At 45.7% G+C, this 14,823-nt stretch overlaps 1 pseudogene across 1 annotated transcript; it reads right to left on the reverse strand.

Annotated features, from left to right (window-relative positions):
- Positions 1-219: 219 nt before the first annotated feature.
- Positions 220-13,029, reverse strand: LOC106594870 (ATPase family AAA domain-containing protein 2-like; annotated as a pseudogene). The gene is made up of 28 exons (XR_006759613.1): positions 12,698-13,029; positions 12,073-12,239; positions 11,837-11,904; positions 11,534-11,696; positions 11,174-11,255; positions 10,792-11,077; positions 10,500-10,617; positions 10,339-10,353; positions 9,936-10,167; positions 8,471-8,586; positions 8,192-8,366; positions 7,956-8,044; positions 7,661-7,820; positions 6,228-6,318; positions 5,696-6,013; positions 5,263-5,386; positions 4,887-5,074; positions 4,381-4,566; positions 3,505-3,640; positions 3,095-3,292; positions 2,732-2,891; positions 2,409-2,531; positions 2,079-2,225; positions 1,372-1,817; positions 1,202-1,268; positions 979-1,103; positions 566-694; positions 220-428 (listed from the first exon to the last, which is right to left on the reverse strand). The product of XR_006759613.1 is annotated as an ATPase family AAA domain-containing protein 2-like (transcript).
- Between the last annotated feature and the right edge of the window lie 1,794 nt (positions 13,030-14,823).

Here is a 14,823-nt window from a genome sequence, read left to right on the forward strand (position 1 = left end):
ACCAATACAAGCATTTAAAAAGTGACGGTCCTGACGTTGTATGTATACAGTATTTATCGTTACCGTCTGACGACAAAGAAAACATCACCTGAGGCTGCACCATGCTCAGTTTGTATTCCGCTATAAACAAGGAAGTTACTGGTAATAGATATTTTTCAACCAAATTAACACATCACAATGTCGTCTTGCCTTTATGGTATAACAAGACACAAGAACAAATACTTGTAAAAAAAACACTTTAATTAAATAAAAGCACCAGTATACAAGTTGTTAGGAAATACACATCTGTATATTTCTATCAAAATATAGTTCTAGACTTGTTCTTTATACATTTAGACAATGGGGAATACTACGAGCAATCCATGACTAGCTACATCTTTATTGTATAAAACTCATTATGAAAAATCTTCAATTTCATTTTCCATTTCCTGGAAAGAGAATAAGAAAACATTAGAAAACATAGAAAAACTCAATTTATGGGGCATTGCTCAACGATATGTTTCATAAGTTCACTTAAAAATAAAAGAAATACATAGTACAAATTAGAATGTATAGAATGACAAACCTTCAGCAGGGCAGTCTTGTCGTAGTCTTTGCGGTGTCTGTAGATACTCTGACATAACAAGGCGTATAGCTTCTCCAGTTGATAGACCTCATATCCCTCAGTCTTAGACACCGCTCTCTGAAGCATCTCCTGAAATGAAGGACCAGAAAACCAGCTCAGCACTGAGGTCTTATATCCTCCATCTTTGACTGAAGGAAGAAGGTGCCTCCGTCTGATTCCAGATCCGTTTGTGCTCTTGCCAACTCTATTGCTGTCATTGTCAAGCCAAAACATGGCTTCGCATGACAATTCCAATAGACTGCCACTGGCTAGTTGCCTTAACCACAGATCTAGGATCAGTCAACAACCTCAAATCCATTAGGAGGCTCGGGCGACGACCCAACCCTGGACCAGCTGCAGTGATAATCTGTTACCTTTAGTTTGTTGTGATCCACCACAGGGGGCTTTGTCTTCTGGTCCAGTAACTCCTGGTCAACAGCCATCACCTGCTGCATCCCCTGGTACTTCAAGCGCTGCGTCACACGCCTCACTCCTACTTCTGACAAGAGGGGAGGAGTGAATGTACAATTCAACAAAGTTCACTTAAAAACAACAGATAGAGTTGGGGGGGTCATTGTGGGAAGGGAGGCTGCAAACCTGTGGTATTCTCTTCCTCCACTTCCACTCTCTGAGGCTCAGTTTTGTCTGTAGTGGACGCCTGCCCCTGGGTGAATGAGGAAGAAGTTGAAAACAGAGAAATGCAATCAATTCAGCAGGAGAATCATCCATACAAAAAGCAACATCCATTTTACAACAAAATAACATACATTGTCTCCCCCTTCTGGTAAGATGTGGTTTTCCTGGGCTCCAACCACCACTGCAGGGTCCTGGGTGCCCTCACTGCTATGGTCTCCAGCCCTAGCCTCCACAGCTTCCTCCACCCTGGGCTGGGTAGCCTCCGTTGTAGCCTGGCTAGCCTCCTCCGTGGTCCGGCTGTCCTTAGTGTCTTTCTCCATGGGCTGTCTGTCCTGGTTCTTCTGTTGGGCTGGTTCCTCCTGCTCCATGGGGGTCTCCTCAACCCCAGTGATCTCCAGCTCCTCCACGCCTGACTCTGCAGCATCACCACCCTCCTCCTCACTCTCTGCCCCTCTCCTCTCCTCTTCCTCTCCAGACTCCACCACAGCAGAGTGGTCTTTAGAATTGTGAGGAGAGGACCTTTTCCTGATGATGCCGTTGCACCAGCGGCTCTTCCTGCGCTTCTTCTTCTGAGCTGCTGAGAAGTAGATGACCAGATAATCAAAGCCAATTCAAAAACCACCTTTATGAATGACTGAATGATGAGTGTAAACATGGTGAGAGAAACTGACAAGGTGTTATCATCCATCTCTCATTACAATTAGTAGAGGATAGATCTGTAAAGCTCTCCGCAGCTCATTCTCTATGGGCTATTGGAAACAAAAGTCTGTCTGCAGAGTAGTGAAATGCTAACCTGTGTAGCATTGTGTGTCTGTACATTATTGAGATGCTTGCTAACCTGAAGGGCGTGGTGTGGTCACAGCTGAGGGAGCAGCAGCGGTAGACTCTTTAGAGGGGCCTGCTGCATCGGTGCTCTTGGCATCCACTGCTCTTGTCTTGGGATGAACGTGATAGTAGGATGGAGCAAACCTTGAAGTGGAGCAACCTGGAAGTTAAGAGAGAGGCAGTTCATACTTAAATCTATCAGGAACGCTCTTCTTTCATCCATCCAGAAGGAGAGAGCAGCAGAACAGATCAACTGGTCCCTGAACAAATGAAAAGATAAATTCATTTCTACTCTAGAACCATCTTTCTGGAACGACTCTGCACCAATAGAATAACACCTGACCTCTTGTGCTGCGGGACTCCTTGATATCCTCGCAGATCTTCTCAAAGTCTTCATCCAGTTCGTCTTTGACGATGGCCTGAACAGTGTCCTTCAGAGCACAGGCTCTGTGGCGGATCTGACGATCTGGAAAACATCCAGTACACAGACTTGTCATCAGTATGATTATGAAGTGATGAATGGATAGATTCATGAATTAATAGTTGGCTGAATGAAGTAATGAATGACTAGTTGAATTAATACATGAATTTATGAAATAAATGAAACATTCTCCCATGAACAGGAATACAACATTGTGAAAATTCTGGATATAGCCTATTTCCTACCTGAAGGATCTTTGTCAGGGTTGTATTCCAGACAGTTCTTCCAGATGAGATCCACGTCATGTACAAACTCCTTCACAGTCACGTACTTGTGAGTGTCGATGTTGGAGAGGACAGTGGACAGGTCCATGGGCTGCTCTATAACTGTAGCATAGTCAGGTACCTAGACAAGACATTACCCAGCAAAACAACAGGTCAGCCATTCTCCATGTGAGAGAGATTCTACCATGTCCATGTTTAGACAACATCTGGCCTCTTCTCTTTATTTAACCCTCATCTGATGTTTATACATGGCTCAGAACGCAGCCCCCCCCCCCCCCCCCTTAGAACGCAGCCACTTTTACAGCAATTGATGGTCAGTCTCACCTCCTCCAGGTCGACGGGCTTGGTGAAGGCCTTGAAGCGTTTGTCCTGAGAGAGGCGGTTGGTGACATCACGCAGGAAGAGGCGGAGCTCCCTGAGAGTGTCTTCTTCCTGCTCCTCCAATCGCTGCTGCTCCTTCTCCGTCAGCATCCTCGGGGGGAAGAGGGGGAGCCACGGGAAGCACCTCCAGGGCTGCAAGCACTGGGGAGGAGGACAGGGAGGTAAGTGATTAACCACATGACTGAACGAGTGCTGACAGCTTTGGTTCAGAGAACGTGCTCCTCTAATTTTCTACTGCTTGATTACCAGCACCTCCTACACAATACTTACTAGTTGTGAAGTTGAGCTTGTTTAACCATTTTGGACCATTATCCAGAATTCCACTAAAATATCTGAGTATGGTGCATTCTTACCTGCTTTCTTCTTGGATGCAGGAGCTTTGGCAGCCTGGTTTAGGATGAGATCATCAAAGAAGTTCCTTCTCTCCTGTGGGGTTGGGACCTGAACCTGGAGCACCTCTCCATACTCAGCACAGAACAGGTCCTGGACCTATTGGGGGGGGTTACCAAGATGAGTCACCAAGTGAACATAACGTTCAGATGAATAGGAATGAACGAGATCATTCTGACTGATCCCCTGCTCAGAAGCCCAACTCCAACCCTCCAGCTTCTCCCACAGGGGGAGGGAACGAGGGCACATTTTCTAGGGCTTGTGTCCCGTTGGTCATTAGATTTTATTAGGATCTTTTAGTCCTCGTTTGGACTAATCTTCCAAGAGTCCTTAAAAACATCAAAATCCTACAATCACATATAACACACAGCAGACAAAATACACTGCCATATTGGTGATGTTAGGGGCGGTGTGTTCACTACATCCTGTTAGACTGCTGTGGGGCGGTGTGTTCACTACATCCTGTTAGACTGCTGTGGGGCGGTGTGTTCACTACATCCTGTTAGACTGCTGTGGGGCGGTGTGTTCACTACATCCTGTTAGACTGCTGTGGGGCGGTGTGTTCACTACATCCTGTTAGAGAGCTGTGGGGCGGTGTGTTCACTACATCCTGTTAGACTGCTGTGGGGCGGTGTGTTCACTACATCCTGTTAGACTGCTGTGGGGCGGTGTGTTCACTACATCCTGTTAGACTGCTGTGGGGCGGTGTGTTCACTACATCCTGTTAGACTGCTGTGGGGCGGTGTGTTCACTACATCCTGTTAGACTGCTGTGGGGCGGTGTGTTCACTACATCCTGTTAGAGAGCTGTGGGGCAGTGTGTCTGTCTACAGTACCTACCTCAGGGAAGAGGCTGCTGTGGGGGACATTACAGGTGGCCAGCAGCAGGATGGGTGAGAATGAGGGGATGTCCTGTAACAAGCTGAGGAAGGTAGCTCTGAGAGCAGACCCCACCGTGTCCCACCACCGCTGGATGTGAGGGATATAAAGGATACTGGGGGACGTCCTCTTGGCCTCACAGAACATCTACAACACAACAAAACATATCATTACAGAACAGTGTTTATATGGACATGCATGCCTCCGCACAGAACATCTACAAGTCAAAACATACAGGACATCAACTGTCCATCAATACAGGACATCAATACTGTCCATCAATACAGGACATCAACACTGTCCATCTCTGGGTTCATCTCAAAAGTCTTTCTTTGACTCCTCTCTCCTTCTCCAAATATGTGAAGAATCAAGGAAAGACTAAAGATACCCGTCTGTCATGGCTGATGGCACAGGGCTCAGTAGTGAACTATACATAACAGGGTGTGATCCAAGGGGGAGTACAGTACCTGAGCGCAGGCCTCCTCAGGAGAGGTGGTGCTGACGCCCGAACAGCACGGCCATGTCCAGGGTGTAAACTGTGAACTTCTCCAGGGCATGGAGCACAGCAGGGGCCAGGTGACTGCTCTGACCTGACCCAGGACGCCCCGCCAGCAGCAGCCTGGGACGGTACGATGTGGGCTGGTTCAGCACGCTCCTGGGAGAACAGAGAGAAAAATACTTTACAAGACCGGAGCTCAATACCCATTCTCCCCCTTTCTCATCAAGTGTACACTTCAGTCCCCACACAGATTTCTAAGATGTCCAGTGCACACTTCAGGGAGGAGTGGGAGAAAGACAAATTTGGGATAAGGATTTCTGTGCGTTGGACAACCTGTTACTCACCTGCTGAAATGCAGGAAGCCCCCAGCTGCCTTGGCCTTGTGAGAGAGACCGTTGATGCAGACAGAGGAGTCCTCCTCTTCACTGTGCAGGAGATCAGCATCTAAAACACCAGCTGGGAGGACACCTGAAGACAAGTGGTAAAACATCTTAGAACATGACAACCAAGTATGACATTCAAGAACACAAGACAACATACCCATTCTTATACAACAGGCAGGAGGGCATACCAAATCTGGGTCATGTTTATTAGGGCACACTGTGGCAAAACCTTTGGCAACAAAAAACTAATTAGAGAGGAGTTCTGGTAGTACCTCCCAATTTTAAAACATTGCCCCCTACTTATCACGGCCCTGTGGACTAAAAAAATCTCGACAATGAAGACAGTTCACATGAGAGAAAAAAAATAGAGATTCTCTTGTCCCAGTTGACCCACCGTTGTCTCGCTTGTCTCTCTTGAGCCCCTGTTCTGCATGTGGGAACAGCCTGCTAACTGTACCCAGTACAGTCTGTAAGGCTGCACCAAGCAGTGGCTGGACTACAGGAGTCAGAGCCTTGGCTGGGGACGACACAGCTCTCTGGGAGGCTGGGACTGTCTTCCTCATGGCTGACAGGAAGTCCCTGCTGCCGATGGAGATCGATGCCACATCTAAAACCAGCTTCTGGGACGAGGAGTAAATCTGAGGGTAGCGTCTCCTCAGGGCACACAGAGCCGCCTCAGCACATACCGCCTTCATGTCAGCACCGCAGTAACCTAGGAGACACAGCAGGGGGACGTTGGGAAACAGTGTGACAACACAAGAGAGCATCATCTACATGTTGTGATTACACACAACACTTTCAGTGAGCCTCCGAAAACTAGTGGAATATTTAACAGATTGGAATGTAAAAATGGCGTTTGAAAGAATGTGTAATCTTTTAACAATTCTAGGTTGGTTTGGGAGAGGAGGGATTAAAAGAAAACATACCAACACACTTGTCTGCCAGTTCCTCCAGGAAAGAGGCTGATGGCTGGGGAGTCCACTGTCTGGTGTGGATCTGCAGAATATCCTTCCGAGCCTGCAGTGGACAAAAACAAGACCATTTATGTCAAATATGAATGTTTCCAAAAAACAATCCTCCTACATGAAAAAAAGACCCTCATCTTAGTAGAACAAAGTAATGTTACCTGTTTACATCTCACACATAGAGTACCAGTCAAAAGTTTGGACACACCTACTCATGCAAGGGTTTTTCTTTATTTGTACTATTTTCTACATTGTAGAATAATAGTGAAGACATCAAAACTATGAAATAACACATGGAATCATGTAGTAACCAAAAAGTAAAAAAAAAAAAGTTAAATCAAAACATTTTATATTTGAGATTCTTCAAAGTAGACACATTTTGCCTTGACAGCTTTGCACACTCTTGGCATTCTCTCAACCAGCTTCACCTGGAATGCTTTTCCAACAGTCTTGAAGGCATTCTCACATATGCTGAGCACTTGGTGGCTGCTTTTCCTTCACTCTGCGGTCCAACTCATCCCAAACCATCTCAATTGGGTTGAGGTCGGGCGATTGTGGAGGCCAGGTAATCTGATGCAGCACTCCATCACTCTCCTTTTTGGTCAAATAGTCATTGCCCTGTTGAAAAACAAAATGACAGTCCCACTAAGCCCAAACCAGATGGGATGGCGTATCGCTGCAGAATGCTGTGGTAGACATGCTGGTTAAGTGTGCCTTGAATTCAAAATAAATCACAGACAGTGTCACCAGCAAAGCACCCCCACACCTCCTCCTCCATGCTTCACGGTGGGAACCACACATGCGGAGATCATCCGTTTACTTACTCTGCGTCTCACAAATTTGGAATCATCAGACCAAAGGACAGATTTCCAACAGTCTAATGTTCATTGCTCGTGTTTCTTGGCCAAAGCAAGTCTCTTCTTGTTGGTGTCCTTTAGTAGTGGTTTCTTTGCAGCAATTTGACCATGAAGGCCTGATTTATACAGTCTCCTCTGAACAGTTGATGTTGAGATGTGTCTGTTGCTTGAACTCGGTGAAGCATTTATTTAGGCTGCAATCTGAGGTGCAGTTAATTGCTGATTCTTGAGGCTGGTAACTCTAATGAACGTATCCTCTGCAGCAGAGGCAACTCTGGGTCTTCCATTCCTGTGGCGGTCCTCATAACAGCTAGTTTCATCATAGTGCTTGATGGTTTTTGCGACTGCATTTGAAGAAACGTTCAAAGTTCTTGACATTTTCCAGATAGACTGACCTTCATGTCATGTCTTAAAGTAATGATGGGAGAGAGGGACCTACCTTAATTTGTCCAATAGAAACCTTGTTTTCATTGCAAAACTGTTTGCTACAGTGTGCACTAATGATTACACCCGTGGTCACTAAGACCCTTGTCTCACCTCTCTGTCAGGCAGGCCAAAGAGGAACTCTCGGTCGAAGCGTCCAGGTCGCCTGAGAGCTGGGTCTATAGAGTCCAGACGGTTAGTAGCTCCTATCACAACAACCTCTCCTCTGCTGTCTAACCCATCCATCAGGGCAAGGAGAGTGGACACGATGGAGCTGAGATGGAAACACATACAGAACATTATTCCCACTGTACGAAGACGTACTAAACAAAAGCTACCAAATAGCTAAACGAGAAGCAATAATGTTTGTATTGAAATCGGTTTGTTCCAATGATTAACAGTGTCTGACCTGTGTATCTGGTCTTGTCTGCTGGAGCGGACGGGAGCCAACCCATCAACCTCATCAAAGAATATAATCGATGGCCGCATCTGATACGCCTAAAAGATATGAAAAAAATAAATAAAATGTTTTAGTATTTCCTCCTCCAATTCATCTCGGTTTCAACATCCTGGAACAATAAGTGGAATACAATATATTTCAGAACCAGAAGCCAACTTCCATGGAGAATAATGGTAGGTAATGACCTGGTCGAAGAGAAGACGTAGCTGCCGTTCGGACTCTCCCACCCACTTGCTGAGGCAGTCTGCTCCCTTTCTCATGAAGAAAGAGACCTTCCTCTCTCCCTGACTGCACTCGTTAGCCAACGCTCTGGCCACTAGAGTCTTCCCTGTTCCAGGAGGTCCGTAGAACAAACAGCCCCTACACACACACAGTAAGAATCTACAGCATGAAGAGCAACAACAGATCCTAGATCATTCCACCATAATAGTATGGATGACTTTCTAAACATTTCTTCTAGCTACCTTGGTGGTTGGATCTTGAACCTCTCAAACACCTCTGGGTAAAGCAGAGGGAAGACCACCATCTCTTTCAGGGCAGAGATGTGTCTGGTCAGTCCCCCAATGCTGTCAAAACGCACCTAGAAAACAACATTACACCATTTCAATGTTGGACAATGTTGTCCGGGGCTGTCCCAGTTATCTATCCTTCCCTCCTTCATTCCCCCTCACAGACTTAACATATGACTGGTGCAGGTATGGACTGGAGAGAGCTCCTTAAGGTTTCCTCCTTACTGTTACTAGTCAGACTTACTGTCTGGTCTATCTGCATGGGGTCAACATCAGCTAGACCTACTGTCTGGTCTATCTGCACGGGGTCAACATCAGCTAGACTTACTGTCTGGTCTATCTGCATGGGGTCAACATCAGCTAGACTTACTGTCTGGTCTATCTGCATGGGGTCAACATCAGCTAGACTTACTGTCTGGTCTATCTGCATGGGGTCAACGTCAGCTAGACTTACTGTCTGGTCTACCTGCACGGGGTCAACGTCAGCTAGACCTACTGTCTGGTCTACCTGCACGGGGTCAACATCAGCTAGACCTACTGTCTGGTCTACCTGCATGGGGTCAACGTCAGCTAGACCTACTGTCTGGTCTACCTGCATGGGGTCAACATCAGCTAGACTTACTGTCTGGTCTACCTGCACGGGGTCAACATCAGCTAGACTTACTGTCTGGTCTACCTGCATGGGGTCAACATCAGCTAGACTTACTGTCTGGTCTACCTGCATGGGGTCAACGTCAGCTAGACTTACTGTCTGGTCTACCTGCATGGGGTCAACGTCAGCTAGACCTACTGTCTGGTCTACCTGCACGGGGTCAACATCAGCTAGACCTACTGTCTGGTCTACCTGCATGGGGTCAACATCAGCTAGACCTACTGTCTGGTCTACCTGCATGGGGTCAACGTCAGCTAGACTTACTGTCTGGTCTATCTGCACGGGGTCAACATCAGCTAGACTTACTGTCTGGTCTACCTGCATGGGGTCAACGTCAGCTAGACGTACTGTCTGGTCTACCTGCATGGGGTCAACATCAGCTAGACTTACTGTCTGGTCTACCTGCATGGGGTCAACGTCAGCTAGACCTACTGTCTGGTCTATCTGCATGGGGTCAACGTCAGCTAGACTTACTGTCTGGTCTATCTGCATGGGGTCAACGTCAGCTAGACTTACTGTCTGGTCTATCTGCATGGGGTCAACGTCAGCTAGACCTACTGTCTGGTCTACCTGCATGGGGTCAACGTCAGCTAGACTTACTGTCTGGTCTATCTGCACGGGGTCAACGTCAGCTAGACTTACTGTCTGGTCTACCTGCACGGGGTCAACGTCAGCTAGACTTACTGTCTGGTCTATCTGCATGGGGTCAACGTCAGCTAGACCTACTGTCTGGTCTACCTGCATGGGGTCAACATCAGCTAGACTTACTGTCTGGTCTATCTGCATGGGGTCAACGTCAGCTAGACTAGCTCCAATCTTCATCCTGTCCTTGTGGATTCCCAGGACATCCTCTTTCAGCAGATTCATGGGAAGACATCTATTCCCCGATCTGTTCCTGCTCTTCCTCCTCCTCCTCTGGAACTTGTCATCATCAGAGGAGGAGGAGGAAGAGGAGGAGGACGAGGAGGTGGAGTCACTACTGTGGATGGCATGTCTTCTTCTACATGGTAAAGAAAGGAGTATGGCAGAGCCTGAGGTCAGTAACGTCACTGACTAATACAGACAACGTAATGCACACAAATCATCACCATGCAGCTCAATGACCAAGAACCCAGCCATGACACAAACCCTGACGTCACCACACATCTAACACACACTGGCAATAACTTACCTATCAGACACACTCCTGTGGATGCCAGAAATCAGAAGCACAAGGAAGTAGAACTTAGGAATGAATTGTGATTTGTTGTAATAGTTAGGAAACAATGTTAAACTAAACTTGATAAGTGAGACATGGAAGGTAGTAGGTACTAGGTTCTTTAGCCTACAGACCTGTTGCCTCTCCTTATGTTGTAAGGGCTTCTCGGACCAGTAGAGCTGAATCTATACCTCCGCCTGGATGGGGACAAGTGTCTTGAAGTCTTGAAGAAGATGGCCTTTGTCTTGGGCTCTGTGGGAAATAAAAGGTCAACCATGAGAAATGAGTCGAAGGACAAGTTATGGGAATAATAACTACTAAAGCGTGACAGTAAATGTAGAGTCCATGCAGAGGTGCTGATGGCTAGAAGTATGCAGACTTCAGTTAAATAAAAGATGCAAATAGTTTGAACAGAAAAGATCTAACCCTCTCGAGGTGCCTGGTAGCGAACAGCAGCTTTCCTCTGCCTGAAATCATAACGTTTCTGGTTGTCATCTTCATCATGGTCATCATCCTCCTCCTCATCTTCATTACGGTCGTCATCATCGTCGTCGTCTTCGTCATCTGCCTGATTATTTTTGCCTCCCTCTTCCTCATCATTCTCCTCTTCACTGGAGGTCACTTCATTTTCATTCTCTTGAGGGTCTTCACTTCCTTCATCGGTTCTTTCAGAAGTCCTTTTCCTCTTGGCCCCAGCGTAGATTACAAGGTCCTAAAATAAAGGGAAAAATATCATTGGGGGACATCATGGTGACATTTAACAAAATCTATTATAAAGCTATGAACCTGTAGCATTAATAAAGTTTACCTCCTCTGTAGTATCCCTGCTTCTTAACCGGCGACGCATTTTCTGCATGTCATCCATCTTCTGCAGCACTGCCTCAGCTGTACTTTACGAATAGAAGTAAAAAAAAAAACAGGGACTGTTTAATTTCACCGTTACCGCTAGCCGTTATCAACTTTGCCGTTATAAACATGCAACCCAGACTGACAAGAAAACGTCCACAGTGGTGGCCCAACCCTCCTCCACGAGAGTTACTGGGCCTGCAGGTGATTTCTCCTGCCCCGGTGCTAGATTAGGTCTGAAGGGAAAACCCTGTGGTAGATGGGTAGCTAGGAGGGTTGGCCTCCCCTGATGTACGATGCCTGCTGATGGACATGTTCTTACTTGGTGATGAGGCGGTTATAGAGTACAGACTGGTTCCTGGAGTTGCGCTTGTATCTGGTGATCCTGGAGCTGCGTCTCACAGAGCTGTCCTCCTCCCTGGGACGCAGAACAAACTGGGTCTTCAGAGTAGAGGCCTCTTCTTCCTCAACTTCATCAGTAGCATCTGGAAGAAGGTTATGTTTTAATTAACTTGATGATAAACATTGTAGCTGACACAAATGAACCCAATGGTGTCTCCTTCTCGCTGTACTGTTGGAGGTGGCATTGATTCATGTAAATGTGATCTAGAAATGATCTAGTTACCAGCTTCAGATTGCTTCTCCCTGGATGACGCGGAGGCTTTTCCATCACCCTGCAGTCTTGGGGATTTCCTGCAGAGATCAACAAAATGAGAACTTAAACATGGAGGGTTGTGATGATACCTTAGGTTTGTAAACATGTTTCTGTCGCCATGTGTATCACCGACTATACAGAGAGGAGTGGAAGCTGATTTTACATACAACGAACAGCAGTTATCTGCATAAAACATAAGTAGTTACCTTGTGCTGTGTTCACCAGTTTCCTCCTCTTTCTCAGGGGACTTGGTTGGGCACTTTGTCTGGCCATTCATTTTAGCCAAGGACACCTCATGTTTGACGGTCTGTCCCCTGGTCCTCAGGGATCCTCGTCTCGGAGGGCTATCCTCCTCCTTCACCATTGAGTGGCCCTATGTTAGGAGAAAACAAAAACATCAGCTGCATTCACATAAGAATCCAGTCATTTAAAGTGTAGTAAGCTAACTTACAGCTGGCTAGCTATAGAAGTTAGCTAGCAGGCAACATACCTGTCCACATTCAGAAACAATCATTAAAGTTATTGTTAGTCAGTGCTACTTACTAGCCATCTAAAGGGGCTAGCTAACTAGCTGAGATCACTCAACTCCACGATATATACATCTATGGGCGATACCCCATAGGGTACGTAAACTAGAGACAGGAGCTAACAGGCCAACTAATTTATAACATTAGCCTCCAGTTAGCTTACAACTGGCATAGAATGCGGTTAACTAGGCACATAAACAACATCAATGTCGGGCTAGCTAGTTAGCTAACAGCTGTCAGATAACTAACAACAGCTGAGTTTACAGTGACATTTTATAACGTCAACTATCTGAAAGGGCCTCACATTTCGTGTGTTTTCAGTGTTACTGGAGCTGTCATTCAGGCCTCTCTTCAGCCGACTCGACTTTGTCTGCGATGCGCTCTTCAGCGACAGAAACTCGGAGCTCGTATCCAAGTCAACCCGGTTCCTCTTCGGAGTTGCTGGTTCAGCGCCCACGCCGCTGCTGCGTAGCATCACCATCCTAACTTTACACCGATTTTTGTACTAAAGCATAAATATGGGATTACTTAATTGTATCAAAACTGAAACTATTTAATAACATTCCTAGGTAATCTATGGCGCGCACTAACACACAACCCTCCCCAACCAAAACCCTTGATTTCTGGCGCCACAAACGTCACTGGAAGACAAGCGATAGCACGCAGTATACTGACGCAAGAAAACATAGTTCACCATAAAAAGTAGTGATTATAAATTTCTAATCACCAATTATGTCATGCTGTATTGATATCAATGACCACATGAATAGCTATAAATATTATAATTATAGAAATCTACCCCAGGGCCATCAGTGATATGTTCTTATATCGTTCAGTTGTGCGGAGGGATATTATGGGAAAGATGTCCCGGTTATTTTTGGCGCGCTGTAAATTGCGCATTATGGAAGACTAGCTACAGGTTTACGATAAAGCGTTTTCTTTACCTTTGTGAAAATGTAACTTCTTCACTATAACATGTAAATTATATTTAAGAGAGTTTTCTATCTTCAATTGTAATATAAACTATGCTAAATGTCTAGAGAAGCTCTGTTTCATTCATTTTAAAAGTATGCGGGTAATACAATGCCTTCCGAAAGTATTACCCTTGACTTATTCCACATTTTGTTGTTACAGCCTGAATTGAAATAGATTAAATATAATTGTTTTTCTTACCCATCTACACACAATACCCCATAATGACAAAGTGAAAACATGTTTTTAGAAATTTTAGAACACTTATTGAAAATGAAAAACAAAAATATCAAATTTACATAAGTATTCACACCCAAGTCAATATTTTCTAGAAGCACAGTTGGCGGTGATTACAGCTTTGAGTCGTCATGGGGATGTCTGTATCACCTTTGCAGATCTGGATTTGGGGATTGTCTCCAATCTTCCTTGCATATTTCCTCAAGCTCTGTTAAATTAGATGGGGTACTGCAGCAAACAGCAATCTTCAAGTCTTTCAACAGATTTTCAATGGGATTCAAGTCTAGGCCACTGAAGGACTTTCACATTCTTGTTTTGGGGCCATTCCAGCATTGCTTTGGCTATATGCTTGGGGTCATTGTCCTGTTGAAGCGTACATCTTCCAACAGGACAGTCTGCATTCTGAAGCAGGTTCTCAAGGATTTGCCTGTATTTGGCTCCATTCATTGTTCCCTCTATCCTTACCAGTCTCCCTGTCGCTGAAAAGCCTCCCCATTGCATGATGCTGCCACCACCACTTCACAGTAGGGATGGTGTTAGATGGGTGATGAGCTGTGCCTGGTTTTGTCCAGACATAATGCTTTACATTTGTCTTTCACATGCTTTTTTGTAAACTCCAGGTGTGCTGTCATGTGGCCACTTCCCCATAAAGCCCAGACTGGTGAAGTGCTGTAGAGACAGGTTCTCCCATCTCAGCCAAGGAACTCTGCAGTTCTGTCAGTGTGTTCATTGGGTTCTTGGTCACCTCTCTTACCAATGCCCTTCTTGCCAGGTTGCTCAGTTTGGTCAGATTGCCAGCGTCCAGGTAGTTCCATATTTTATCCATTTCCAAATGATGGAGACCACTGTGCTCTTGGAAACTTTCAACATTCTAGAACGTGTTTTATTCCCTTCCCCAGATAATATGCCTCGTCACAATTCTATCTCAGATCTATGGACAGTCCCTTGGACTTCATGGTATAGTTTCTGCTCTGACATGCACTTATTTTATGGTATTATGGCGGTCCGCAAACATACATTAAAGGTGCATGTCGCCACCTACTGTCTGGGCTGTCAGCCTACTGTTCTTGAGCGTGAATTCATTACACTTTGTGACACAAAGGGAAGGGAAAAAAATGTGCCCTACCAACTAAACCTACACCCATTAAAACCACACCACTATACCAAGTAACCCTACACCCATTAAAACCTCACCACTAGACCAAATAACCCTACACCCAT

The sequence above is a fragment of the Salmo salar genome, chromosome ssa02, assembly GCF_905237065.1.
Source record: "Salmo salar chromosome ssa02, Ssal_v3.1, whole genome shotgun sequence".
NCBI lineage: Eukaryota > Metazoa > Chordata > Actinopteri > Salmoniformes > Salmonidae > Salmo > Salmo salar.